The sequence below is a fragment of the Rhinolophus sinicus genome, chromosome 9, assembly GCF_057876585.1.
Source record: "Rhinolophus sinicus isolate RSI-liver-muscle chromosome 9, RSI-T2T, whole genome shotgun sequence".
Classification (NCBI taxonomy): domain Eukaryota; kingdom Metazoa; phylum Chordata; class Mammalia; order Chiroptera; family Rhinolophidae; genus Rhinolophus; species Rhinolophus sinicus.
The window spans coordinates 20,088,639-20,103,091 of NC_142509.1; the positions used below are offsets into that span (position 1 = coordinate 20,088,639).

A 14,453-nucleotide genomic window follows, 5' to 3' on the forward strand; every position below is an offset into this window, starting at 1 on the left:
TGATAATTGTGTATTCATTCTAATGAATTTTCAGTTCATTCTCCTGCCCTTTAGATACATAATGGGAGCTTCCATGATTTAAAAACTAAATTTATACCTCATTTTAAATGTTTTCTTCTTATCACTTTTGTTACTCATTTGACACAAGCACAGGTTAAAATATTTCATAGTAGTTGTGACAACGGCCATCACACATGGTCCAAGATAAAAATGGAACCAATTCTAACATTTCACATTTAGGAACAAAGCTTCTCCCTTCTTTAAAGACACACAATCATGAAGACATCACAGGAGTATATTTTATTTCCTCATTTCTACGTTTAGGTTTATAAAGCGAGGAATGGAGATGGGATGTAATTGGGAGCTTCTTGAGCCTTTACTTAAAATGCCATATGTGTTTTTCCATTTAATTCTTTTGCAACGAGAAAGCGCCCATAACAGGCAGTTTTGAAACAGATTCACCTGTTCCGCCCTCAGGACTGAGCCCCGCTTTTATGCCTCTCTGGTCATCATACAGCTTTACTGTCACTCATTCTCAAGTTTGACTCCCAAGGCTTACTATGGAGCCTTCACCTCCATTTCCAGAGTATTCCAGGGAACTGACAGACCTAAGGCAGGTGCCTTATCTGAGGGATAAAATGATGAGGACGCTGGTCCTCTTTTTGCTCCCATGAGCTGTCACAGACGTCCCCTGCTCTGGATAAAGAACCAGGCGTTACAATCCTGACGTGGCAGTGAGATCAGGGGCATAGACAGCCCTAAGGACATGGGTCCACAGGCATCAAGGTCCCTCCTTTCCCATCAGCACAGTGACTCTCAGGGCAGCCTCCTCCTGGTTTCCTTTCCCTGCAGGAAGGTCACACTTTACAAGGGGGCCTGGTGTCTGAGGACAGGGAGCTGACAGGCAGCACGTTTGCTCAGGGCTGAGGGTCATGCCCAGGAGACCCTGAGGGAGGTGACTGCTGGTGGACCTAGGAGGACAGGAAGAGGGCCACCAGGCGGGGCGTGGGTGCAGACCAGGAAAGGTAGTCACAGCTGTTTGTTCCTCACAAAGACCTGGGATCAAATTACATGGAGTCCTTGTGGTCAGATTCTGGTAGGTCCTTAACTCCTGGGCTGGGCACTTTGGCATCCGCTTCCTGCTGACCCTCCGTTAATCATCATGAAGGAATCTGTTTCCTGAGGAGAAAGTTTCTGCCTGTGGAGCGGTGACCAGCCGAGAACATGCAATTGTAAACATTTTAGCCGTTCTCACAGCCACGGAATCTCGGAAAGTCTTCAGATCCTCAGAGTTTGGAGCAGATTTAACAGCAGAATCACCCCTGATGTGACATTAGATGCAGGGAGTAACTAGTGAGGGGATGGCCCACAGGGGAAGGGGCCAGTTTGGAACCTGAGGTCAGGTCACTGAATGCTGGTCCTAATGATCTGCTTCTTTAGCACAGGATCTAAGGTCCCTGAGGAAGAATTCCTTGCCACCCTGACCAGAGGGTCCATCTCGGATGGCTCTGAAACAGAACTCCCAGGTCCACGTTTCTAGGGCTCCTGCCTGGATGCTTTTGTTGTCCAGCCACACTGTTCCCCTCTGTGGAGCTGCTTTTTCTGCTATAGATGTTATACCTGAGACCGGACCCTAACACTGTGGATGGATGTGTCAGCACAGCCTGGAAGCAGGAAGCTAAAGGATCTAAAAGGGAGAGAGGGGTGAGATTTGGGGTTCATGCTCACTTTGTTCACTTGTTTCCAGAGCACAAAGTTGGGGACTGCCTGAGAGGTTAGTACGTGAGAGAAATTGCAAAACGGAGAGCGAGCAAGTGCGGGATCCCCAGAATCTGAATATGAACTGAGAAGACAGCCCTGGCTGTCGCTGTGTGAGGGGTGGGTGGGAAGACGCTGAGGAGATGAGCTACAAGCTGATTTCTCATGTCCTCACCTGATCAAGTGAGGAAACACTCTGAGAAGAAAGAACAAATAATCCATCTGACATAGGCATTGCTGGAGGGATGACCTTGGCTCTGGGCGCTCACGGAGGGGGGATCCCATCTCCTGGGCCTGGGGCTCGGGAGGAGACAGGAACCTCGGCTGTGCTGGTCAGTGATGTTCAGCTTCATCCTCAAGTGGAAACAAGAGCTTCTGCTGCCGGTGACACAGTAACAACACAGAGGACCCATTTCTGAGAGGATGTGGTTGTTCAGTGGGTCCATAGTGTTGATGAGACAGGCCTGGTGCTGATGGGTCAGAATCACCCCATTCCAGCCCCTGTTTTTGCTTCTCCCAGGACAGTCGGTGTTGCTGTCTGTCCGCGGTCCCAGTGCCTGGAGAGGCTGGATCAGCAGGGAGAGATGCAGGGCCTGTGAGCACAGGGCAGGGTCCACACAGCAGGCAGAGGGGCAGAGTCCGGGAGGGATGAACACGAGTGTCAGGATCCTTTCCCGGCTTCATGTCAGGGGCGGTGAGGAAGACGGGAATCCAGGACGTGATGCGGACAATCCACAGCCCGTTCCTGAGGCCCAGAGCTGAGGCCCAGCCGCCTGCCTGCTCGTGCTCTCCTCCATGCCCACATCATCCTCTTCGTCCTCTGGTACCTTCTGGGGTCCTGTTCTGTGGAGCAACTTATGATAAGTACTGGAGGGTGGGAATTCTGTGTCCTGGGTGCTACAAAGGCCCTGAGAGTCTGTCTTTCAAGGACGTATAGGTCACGGGGATGAGACTCCCCCAGTAGGCATGACTTCCCACTACAGCCACACCCACAGGACCAGACAACCGACACCACATGTGTGGCTGGGACACTCCCACGCTTTCTGTGACAGAGTGAGGCAGGTTTGGAGGGGATCCATTTTGTGAGAAGGGTCTTCAGATTGTCTTCCCAGGAATTACAGATGCAGGTTTCATTTCTAAGCTCTGGAAATAGAGTCAGAGTCAGAGTCCCTTAAATGACATGCTGCCTTCTTCAATATAGAGCATTTAAGGTCCTGATTCTCCTCTACCTGGGGACAGGACACAGGGACGTGTATTGGGATGTGGTGACAATCACAAACATGTCACGTCAGATGTACATTTCAGGTACAGCACAGGCTCAGCGCCCAGTGACACCCAACCAGGCCTGCTGCGCCCACACTCTGCCCGTCAGCCCTCAGGGCAGCGTCTCCCCACCTGGTCTGTGCCCTTCCGGGGCTAACGCTGCTATCCCTGCCTCACCATTATTTGCTTCCTGTGACTTCACATCTACTTCCTCTCCCTCTCCTCCCCCAGGTACAAGCAGATCTCATGTAACTAGAGAAGGATCGTTCATAGGCTATTGTTTCATTTAGGTGTTTCCTTCCAGTTTCCATTTCTTTGCTGAAATTGTCTACCTCATCCTTTATTGCAAGGACATTTTACCCGAAGATGTTGTTGTGAGTTTGTCATTCAATTTGGGAAAAATAGTTATCTTAAACTCACTTAGTTTTTCTACCCACAAACTAGTTATATCCTTGTAAGTATCGTTTAATTGCCTCACAATGTTTTGTACTTTTTAGTGTACAAGACTTTCATTTTTCTCAGATTTAGCCTTAAATATTTCATGCTGATATTGTTATAAATGGTATTGTTTTTATTTTTTACAATTTGATACTTCATTGCTAGTATATAGAATACACTTCATTTCAGTGTGTTGGTTTGTACCACAGAATTCAGATTGTAACGCTCAGACCAGAAGCTTATCTGACTCACTCCTCCACCCTGAGAGGGACAGGGTCTGAGTCAACCTGATTTGACCTCGTCAAGTGTCGACATTGGGAGACTTTTTATCTCTGAGCAGGGAAGATCGGCTGTGAAAACATCAGCAGAGTGAGAATATATGAGCAATAAATCAATCTAACTGTTTAACGGCAGAGAAGGATGTGACATGGTAACAAGTACTGGCCCAGGAAAAGCAGGTTTTGGATGAAGATCTGACCACACAAGTCACAGCTGAGACTGACTTGGTCAGACTCACCAGCAGGGTGACTGCACCAGGCCTGGAGGGCAGAGAGCAGGTTTCTGTCTCACTTCCTTGTGGGTCTGAAACACTGTGTGAGTGTTAGAGTTGCCATCCCATATTTTACAGTAATAGTCAGCCTCGTCCTCAGGCTGCAGCCCAGCGATGAGCAGAAGCCCTGCATTGGCCGAGGTGTCTTTGGATCCAGAGAAGCGGTTGGGGACCCCGGAGCCCTGGTGTTTATCTGAGTCTGACTTGTAGTACAGGAGATACCGGGGAGGGCTCCCTGGCTTCTGCTGGTACCAGTATATGGTATAGCTGCCAACATTGAAGCCACTGCTCAGGGTGCAGGTGAGTCTGGCTGATGCTCCCGGAGATGCAGAGAGGGAGGGCGGCTGAGTCAGCACAGGCTGGGAGAGGGAACCTGCAAACACAGACACAAATGGGTGATGGGCAGGGACCAGGGTAAAGTTTCATGAGCAAGAAGAGACAAAACAAGGTTAGTGACTCCCCTACGCCTGTCCCCACCTGTGCAATGACAGAGGAGCACGAGGAGGACAGGAGTCCAGGCCATGGTGCACACAGCCCTGAGCCCACAGTGGGGCTGGGCTGCCCCAGGCCTCCTTTTCTTCTCCACCCTCTGCCAGAGGAGGGGCTGTCCATGCAAATGTGTGTCCATCCACTGACTGCCCAGCCCCTCCCTGAGCCCTGGTCTGGAGCTGAATTCACACCCCAGACAGCGAAGGATGGAGGTTTGCTCTCCTCCGTCGCCACTGGGAGTTGGCACCTGTTGAGACCACACAAAGGTCCCTGCTCAGGGGACTCTGCCAGGCATGAGAGGGCACAGCTGCTGAGTCTACATCAGGGAACATAGGGCCCAGGTTACAGGCCCTGACTCCTTTGAGTGAATGGTCCTCTCTGAACAGCTCTGTAAGGACCACTGGGCAGTCCCACAGCGCCCCCTGCTGGTCACAGGACTCACCTCTCTCTGTGGCCAAAGCCCTGAGAGCCCAGCTGGTGAGGGCAGCTCACCAGGTGACTGTCTCTATTCACACAGCCGTGTTTGGTTGCTAGCGGTGTGGTCTCATACTGCTGGACTTGTCTACAATGGTTTCTCTTTGTTACAGGAGTTTTTATCTATGGAAGGTAGAAAAATGTACAGAAATAACCACTTAAGGAGTTAGCGCCGCAGGGCATGCCGGGTGAGACCGCCCCATGCCGTGTCCCACATGAAGCACCACAGAGCCCAGCACTGCTCTCCATGTGGTGCAGACCCCGTGACTTCATTTAACCTTAAACACCTCCTTCATCTCTATCTCCAAATACAGTCACATAGGAGTCAGGTCTTCAACATATGAATCGTGGATGGCACACAATTCAGTCAACAACAACCAGCAATTATTATACACTTTTACTGATGAGGGTGAGTTTGACTAGGATAAAATATATAAGCATGGGAAAGACAGTTTTATGAGTATCACCATTTACATGGCGCCCCGCATAGGCTAGTGTAACAATGTGTCCTGTGCAGGATGCCCGTCAATTCCATCTTTCTCTCCAAAGTGTGTCGGGAACCATAGCCAATAGCCCAAGACTCTCATAGGAGCATTTGCTATTAGTCTTACCTCTTCCTATCTGCGTTCTCTCCCTAATTCATTTGTTAGCTCTCCTCCAGGGAACGTGCAAATGCCCTGTATTCAGCCCAGTAGCTCTCTGGTGATCAGCGCAAATATTATGAAATGACAATGGATTCTTCTGGCAAATCTGCTGAAGAAACTTTGCAACTACGTAAAAAATGTCTTATATATTTTATATCTAATATTGTTCATGCTTGGGTGTGTGCCATGGATTTTCTAGCATCAGAGATGAGTTTGAGTATCATGCTTTTTATTTAAATAAAGTCTTGGGGAAATTTTCTTGCTTATTTGTTAGCATTTCCTTTGTGATGCCATCTGGCTTGGTCCCTGTGTGAGTGAAGATGTTTGATTACTGACGAAGGACCGGGCCACGTTGGAGATGCCTCCAGAATCTAAGGATGCTAAGTATAGGATTTAGTGCACAGAGCTATTGTTACCAGATATATTAATGTCACCTGACATTTGCGTTTGCTTATGCCAGGTGTCTGGTCTCATTACCAGTGTCCCATCTACACCAAGTTCACGGTCTACAGCTTCCCAGTGTACATGTGGGTTCAAACCTCATAAAAATCTACATGAATTATCCTTAGTTTGATTAATTTTGTGGTTGTTTTTGTTTATGCTGCTGTTATGAGGGTCTCCTGTTATATTCCATCACCTTCATTGTACAGGCCCTGGCATTTGACGTCTATATTAGTCACAAGAATAAAATGCTTTCAGCAAAAAGTGTCCACTCTTTATGCTTCTCACTCTGGGTTTTTATTCATGCTTTATATTTAGCCTACAAATTTGTTATTTCTTCTTGTATCAGTGTGACATATTTACAATCACTTTTCCTTTTTATTAGTCTAGTTTTATACTTGTTTCCAGTATGGGGGTTGATAGAAATAAACCATTACTAGACAGGGACCTCCCTGTACTTAGAATTTCTTCTTCTACTCCTAAGATAAGGCGTTCACAGGACATGGTATCTTACCCCCATTGGTTCTCTATCACGTATATTTTGTAAATGCCTGAGTTGATGCTGAACAAACAACAGAACTTTCTAGAAATTGTTCTGTGATAGTGGAATTCTCTCTGGTAATGAGGGTTGGGTTTATAGGCTCTGTTTAAAGTACTGAGATGAACTTCAATATCACCTCAACCCGAGTCAGAGGGCAAAGAATTATAAGACATGACATTAAATTTTACTGGCCTCATCTTAATTCATTACATCTGCAAAAAACCATGTTCAAATAACGTCATGTCCTAAGGTATTGGGGTTTTAGGACTTCATCACATATATTGTTAGAGACACAGTTAAAACCATAGCAATCAATTACCAAAGTTTATTCAGATTTCCTTAGCTTTTGCATAATGTCTTTTTTTTTTCCTGTTCTGAGATCCCATCTAGGATGGTTTGTTAAATTTACTCATCCTGTCTCCTGAGGCTTCTCTCCACTGGCAGTTTCTCAGAGTCTCCTGGTTTTTTATGGCTTTGTCCACACTTAGTGAGTGGGAATTATTCCTGACATCCTTCAGGGGACGGCTTTTTATATATGACTTGAAATTCTATTGCATAGGAAGGAAGTTCTTCTCTCTCCATTTATTTATTTATTCAACTATTTAACAGCATGAATCATGAGCATCTATTTTATATCTTGAATTATAACCCAGTATAATTCCGTTTATTTGCAGAAATCATTCTAGCTTCACCCAATGGGGGGCCTTTTAATTTGGGTCATTTTGTTTTAGACAAACCCTGTCATTGTGTGTGTGTGTATTGTCCACACAAACATATACGCTTATGTGTTTGTGTTTGCTTTGAATGATCTTCTACATTCTGGCACTGCAAGATGCTCTGTGCTCATCTTATGTATTCCCTGTTCTGAGAACTCAAAAAGAATATTGCATCTTTGTGTTGGGGGATGCTATTAGAAACCAATATCTTGCTAAAGGCGTACTCTTTACTATGGGGTGTCATTGTTTTAAGTTCTCCTCAGCTGACAGAATAATAAAATACATATGAGTAAACTATCCCAGAAATGTACACTATATGTAAATATTTCTATATGCAATTTTCTGTCTCCATTAAACTAAACATGAATTCATTCTGCGATCTCCAACTCTGAAGCATGAGCATGTGGACGACTCAAGCCTCCTCCCCTTGGCTGTATAAGTACATAAATTTCTATTCCTAAAGAAGGACACGTGCCTCCTACCAATGTCCCTCCATTTACTTGATTGTTCATTTCCAGTCCAAGTACAGATACATCGATATCGTTGATCACCACGCTCACGAGATTCAACTATATCACTGACAGCAGAGTGTTTATCTTCAGTTTCTTTTGCTTTTAGTCATAAAGGCTCAACTGATTTTCAAATTGGGTTAAGTCAGCACCTTTCTTCCTCCCTGATTGTGCCATTCAGAGACATTGGGTCACCCTTTTGTAACGCAGGTAGATGGGTTTTGTCACATTGTCTTTTCCATCATGGAACCTCCATGTTCCATAATTATTTTTATGTGTATAAACATAAATTTTATTAAGTTGTAAGTTTCCAATGAATTTGGACAATGCCACAGTGTCATTTAAATGCAATTACAATATCATATAAAATAGTTGTTGCTCAAAAAATAATTTAATTGAAAGACAACCTATGCTAGTTTTAATTTTGCATTGACAAGTGTACAGGCTTTGACATATTGTTTATTGTAAGACTTATTCTTTTTTTAAGAAAACTTTGATTAAATCACACAAGAGTCATTTGATGAAATTATATCCATTATCTGGCAGAAACTGATTTTTACAAACATATTCAAACCCTGAGTTTCCTCATTACTTTTCTTCATTTTTGATGATGCGAATTTTCACTGAATTTACTTCCCCTTTTCCTCCCGCATTAATAAGCAGAGATTTGTTAGTCTGCATATACTCTCATGCAGAGGACGAGGCCTCCTGTGTCCCCAGTTCACAGGGTGCTGTCTCCCTGGCAGGTGCCCCCTCTGCTCTCAGGCTGAGGGCAGAGAGAGGAGCGTGTGCACAGCTGACTCTCCCAGGTCAGGCCCCATCCTGCCCCGGGTCCACGTGTCCTGGGGTACGAGGGGCATGTCTCCATGGTAACTATTTACTGAGCACCCATCTGGTGTTGGGCACAGTGGCTGGCAGGGGCATGCAGGCTGAGCTAGACACCCTCATCCCTGCCTCATGGAGCCGACCCTGCAGAAGCAGCACAGGGGTGGGAGGCGTACAGACGCCTCCCTTCCTCCCCTTCCACACTGGATGCAGGGAGACCAGAGAGGCCGCTGCTGCCCTCAGGGGTCTGCGAGGGGATGATGTTGGTGGGATCATAGGGGGACAGGAGTGAGGGACAACATGACAGCTGAGGGGACGTGGGCATGACATGAAGATTGCTAGTGTTTAGGTGATGATGTGGAGAAGTCCACAAAGTGACATAAACAGAGGAAGACAAAGATGAATCACATGACCCAGGAGAGGTGGCTGACCAGGAACAACGGGATTAGAATTCAGAGAAAGGAGACTCTGCCCAGACAGGTGCTTCGGGGTCCAAGAAGATGCGCTTTTGTTACTCAGGTCACTAAGCTCGCTGACTCACTGAGTGTGATCCACTGAGGCTCCTGGAAATGAAGACAGGGAGGAGCCGTGTGTCGGAGGGTGAGGAGTGACAGAGGGAGGACAGAGTCCCCCTTAGAAAAGATTGGACGGGAAGTGTGAGATGGAGAAAGTCCAAACTCTAGATGTTTGGGTGTTTCAGATCTTTGGGTGTTTCCATAAATGGAATCATGTTACTTTGTAGATTTTGGTCCCAAGAGAAGGTAAACCCAAAGCTTACAGTTCTCTTACACTGTAAAACATGAACCAGTTTATCTCCAACAGACACATTTTCCTCATTTACTAAAACAAAATTCTATGTTTTAAAAACACATTCTTTAAAATTTCTTGCCATCTCAATGTTCTCCTCAGTAAAAGATGAACTGGATGTAACTGTGACCTAAGTTGATGCTCTATTTGTATGAGACTCATGTGTGTTACTTTTTGAAAATTATTCTCTGACACTTTGGGAGATTATTCCCTGGGATTTATCAGCGCATTCTTCTACCCAATTTATTTACACTGTTTTGAGGGAGGACTGATTTTACACTCAGGATTCCATTTCTGGGGTCCTGGAGTGATTCCCAGGAGCTACTATAACTTTCTTTGATTAATGTGTCTTTTTCCAGAAATACACACACAAATGCACACACACACACACACACACACACACACACACACCCTTTTTTTGTGAAAATGGGCTCGAGATGATTGTTTGGGGTCATTAGCTGATTGGTGCAAAGGGCATGAGAACATAAGGGAGACAGTAGAATGTGGGAAAATAAATGACCTAGACCTGAGGACATAACACGACATTATAGACAAAATATTCCAGTAGGACACTGACAAGAGAGTCCAAGGTGGGGAAAAGCCAGGAGAGTTCAAGTGGAGTTCACATCATTGACTATGTGTCATGAAGTGGCAGAGTCACAGCAGAATCAGAGTCAGGGTGACTGTCACCTCATTCCCTATGACTGGGACATTGTGAGTGAGAGAGGTTCTCAGCAGTGACACAGAGGTGACCAAGGGAAGAGTTGCTTTAGTTTGGGAGCAGAAGGAGCCCCATATGGCGTGTGTGGGCAGAGGTTGTAATTTGCATGCTGGGCCCCGAGTCTCGCCCTCACCAGACAGTCAGTGACAGGTGGAGGAGAGGGTTCCAGGGATGGTATGAAAGTGGATGATATTTAGTTCTGGAACCTCCTTTATATCCTTACTACCTTTGGGAAGTCAGGCCATTCTCCCACCTCTCCTGAGACTACCTGAGTTCAGATCAATACCCGTGAACGGGAGTGAGAGTGTCTTGGCCTGTAACTGATTTATTGCAGGAATATGCACGTGGTCAGGGAACGAGCTGCAGTTTATGAAATGGGAGCAGCCTGGCCTGTGTGCCCTGTGCAGATGTCAGAGACCACAGTCCACGTCCCAACATAACTAACAGTGAGTTTGGAGGGAACAGTGAGGTACCCAATGGGCAACTACTTGGTGAAACTGCCATCATCTCTTCTCCTGTTCAGACCCAACTCTCCCAGCCCTGTGGCTCATCTGTGTCTGACCCCAGTTCCAAGTGGATAAGCCCTGTGGTGCGTAAACCAATCTGATGTCACTTCCCAGGTCACCATGACGGTGTCAGGAGACGCTGTGAGTGATCTGGTCCAGTCCTCATAAGGCTGGGGTTCCTGATCGTGGGTCAGGGAGGGCAGCCTCTCTCTTTCTGGACGGTTTGTTGTGTGAATGCGATGCCCGAGGCTGCACAGCCACTGTGTCCCCACATAGGAAATAAGCTTGGGAAACAATATTTTGGTGCATTTGACCGATTTCATCTCTCAGACAGTCAGCTCCCTGTGCATGGGGACCCTTCCAGGCTTTTCTGCACTGTACCCTGACCGCGACACCCAAGTCAGGCACACAGTAGGTGTTCAATAAATGGTGTAGATGCACATCGTCTGGACAGTCGACTATCCCGAGTCAGACACAGCGGGAATCTTTCTCCCTGGGTCTGTCCTGACCCTTGATATGGACTGAACTGTGTTCCCTCCAAATTCTGCTGAAACCCCAAACCCCCATGTGACTATCTCTGGAGATAAGACCTGGTGGGTGGTAATTACAGTCACCAAGGTCATGAGGGTGGTGCCCTAATCAAGTAGGGCTGGTGTCTTTATAAGAAGAGGAAGAGAAACCAGGGGTAGCGCACACAGAGAACAAGCCATGTGGGGACCCAGGGAGAATAAAGCCGTCTGTAAGCCAAGGAGAGAGACCTCAGGTGAAGCCAACCTGCCAAGATCTTGATCTTGGGCTTCTAGAATTTACATCCATGAAAAAATACAATTCAGTTGGTTAAGCTGCCCAATCGGTGTACTGTGTTGTGGCAGCCCTGGCACTAATACACACCTCATGGTCTCTGTCCCCAAGGCAGCCTGTCCCAGCAAGCAGGAATTTCTGGTAAATTTCAGGAAATCAGACAATGTGCGGCCACCAAGGACAGGTGTTGGGAGCAGAACTTGTGAGGAGAAGGGCACACTGTCTAAAGTTTACTGGGGTGGGTTTGAGACCTCACTTTTAAACCAAATAAAAGAAGGAGCTGATGTCAGAGGAGTGAGGTTTACTCAGAAAAGCCCCATTGCAGGGGGACTGCAGGTTTTGGTCTCGCTTCCCCACAGGCCTGGAGCACTGTGAGCCCCCAACTGTTATCAACAGACTGGCAGTAATAATCGGCCTCGTCCTCAGCCTGGAGCCCACTGATGGTCAGGGAGGCCGAATTCCCAGATTTGGAGCCAGAGAATCTGTCGGGGACCCCCGAGGGTCTTTTGTTATCATAATAGATGAGGAGTTTGGGGGCCTTTCCTGGGAACTGCTGGTACCAGCTCACATAGTAACCACCCCCGATGTTGGAGCTGCTTCCAGTGCAGGAGATGGTGACACTCTGTCCCAGGGCCCCAGACACTGAGGGCGGCTGAGTCAGCACAGACTGGGCCCAGGATCCTAGAAGAAGGAGAGACACAGAGATGGTGATTCTGTGTCTAGAGACAAGAGGAGGAAGCAGGGCCCCATGTGTCTTCCCAGGGTCCCTTCCCCTGTCCCCGTATCCAGTCACCTGTGCAGTGAGCGATGAGGGTGAAGAGGAGAGGGGACCAGGCCATGGTGGAGATGATCACCGAGTCCTGCCTCCTGGGGCCCCACAGCTGAAGCAGAGCTTCCCCCAAATGTCTCCCTTCCCCTCTTCATAGTCTGAGAGAGGGAGGGTCCACTCATGCAAATGAGACCCCCAGCTTTCTGATCCCTCACTGGGTCCTGGGTCAGGCCTCTCTGCCTGAGGATGTCAGGTGTGTGGGCAGGGGAGGGGCTGTGTGGGGTACAGGCTGTGGGGAGGTCACAGCTGTGAGCCCTGAGCAGAGAGCACAGGCAGTGCCAGGTGGCTGGTCTCAACTCTGACCACCCCCAGACACTCAGAAATGGACCCTTTGCACCCCCTGGTGCCCAGACACAAAAAATATCTTTGTGATACGGTGACCAGAGCCCATCAGAGACAGCTCCTGCCTCCCCACTGATCGGTCCCCTGATCACCTGCCTTAAGGTGAGGACACGTGACCCCTGTGGTAGCGGCCCCATCACCTCAGGGCATCTTCATGCTTCACTCAGATTATAGGGGTGTCTGTCTCCATCTCCCTTCCCTGTGAAGGTCATTTTTTTCTTTTCTTGTTTTTTCATTTGAATCATATTCCTCTGTCTTCTCATTTTGTTTGACTCTCTGTGTTTGTTACTATGAATTAGATGAAATAGTTACCTCTCCTTAATAGAAAACATGGACTTGTGTGAAAGTGACCTCTGTGTAGACTGTGCTCTGTACTGTGACAGGCTGGTTGGGGTCAGGGCAGACACTGCATCACCTGGGGTGCCAGCTGGCCTGCAGGTGTGGGCTCAGGGCAGGTGTCCTGGTGCAGGAGTGTGTGCAGTGGGGCCCTGTTGTTCTTGTGGGAGAGAGTTTCCAGCGGGGTGTCCAGGAACCCTCCACTGAGGCCTTACACAGTGTCCAGAGCACCTGGGTCGAGCTCACAGCTGAGCTCTCCAGGTGGAGAGGAAATGGAAACAATGGCGCTCACCTCCTCCTCCAATCCTGGAGAGTCCCCTCAGATCCCACAGCTTTCCCAGTTCCCCAACCTTCTCTATGAAGTCTCTCTCTCTCCTTTGTTGTGCAGAAGCTGCTCAATTCTCCCTCAGTTGTCTCTTAGGAAAAATTGCCCTAAATGTAGGTGTATATTCATTGTGTTCCTGGGAGAGGTGAGCTCAGAGTCTTCCAATGCCACCATCTCAGACCTGCCCTTGCTAATACATTGTTTGATAACATTTGCATGATTCTTTAATTTCTCATCATCTGTGCTTGAGAGGCTCAATGCATGTTAGAACGATTCTTGTTAACTTCTGCTATTCTTAATAACCAAATGTGCCTTGATAAGTTAGATACAAAATATTGTCTGTTTAAAGTGTGGACACCAATTTCAATGTGTGAAGTTCGAGGGGGGAGGTGACCTCACACCAGAAGCAATTCTGCAACAGCAGCTGGGCTCCCTCTGATTCAACTCAGTTCTGTCACTATCTACCTGGAGGCAGCGTCAGACTCCACAGGTTACGGGTTCAGTCCCACAAGACTGCCCCCCATTCTCCCAACCCCACCCCAACTTCAGAAGCCACTCACACAAATCCAGGTTATCTATCACCTTTACTTCTGATCAGCTATAGGTGGAAGGTTCCAACGGTTCCTCCCCACACTCCTTGGGTAAGATTAATTTGTTACAGGGGCCCACATAACTCAGAGGAACATTTTACTTACAGATCAGTGGCTGGTTATGAAAGGATATCACTCAGAAATACCCAGATGGAAGAGATGCAGAGGGTAAACCAGGGGCAAAGTGTGCGGAGCTTCCATGCCCTCTCCATGGAGCTAGTCTCCACCACCTCCAGTGCTCACCTGCCCTGAAGCTTTCAGTGCCCAGGTTATTTGGGTTTTCATGGAGGCTTCATTACATAGGCACAATTGATTGAAACATTGGCCACTCACAAGCCATTTTACCTCCAGCCTCGCTCCACATCCCAGAGGTCAGGAGCCCATGACTGAAAGTTCCCACCCTGTAATCACATGGCTGGTTCTCCTGGCAAATATCTCCCAACCTGAGGTGAGGCCCTAAGGCATCTCATTAACAAACAAAAGACTCTTTCATAGCTCTCATCACTTAGGAAACTCCAAGTGGTTTAGGAGCTCAGTGACAGAAATGG

General features: G+C 47.6%; 1 long non-coding RNA gene across 1 annotated transcript; it reads right to left on the minus strand.

The window, feature by feature from the left end:
• Nucleotides 1-11,769: 11,769 nt before the first annotated feature.
• LOC148757310 (uncharacterized) lies at nucleotides 11,770-12,392 on the minus strand. The gene is made up of 2 exons (XR_016022451.1): nucleotides 12,277-12,392; nucleotides 11,770-12,164 (listed from the first exon to the last, which is right to left on the minus strand). It is a non-coding gene; the product is annotated as an uncharacterized LOC148757310 (long non-coding RNA).
• Nucleotides 12,393-14,453: the final 2,061 nt, after the last annotated feature.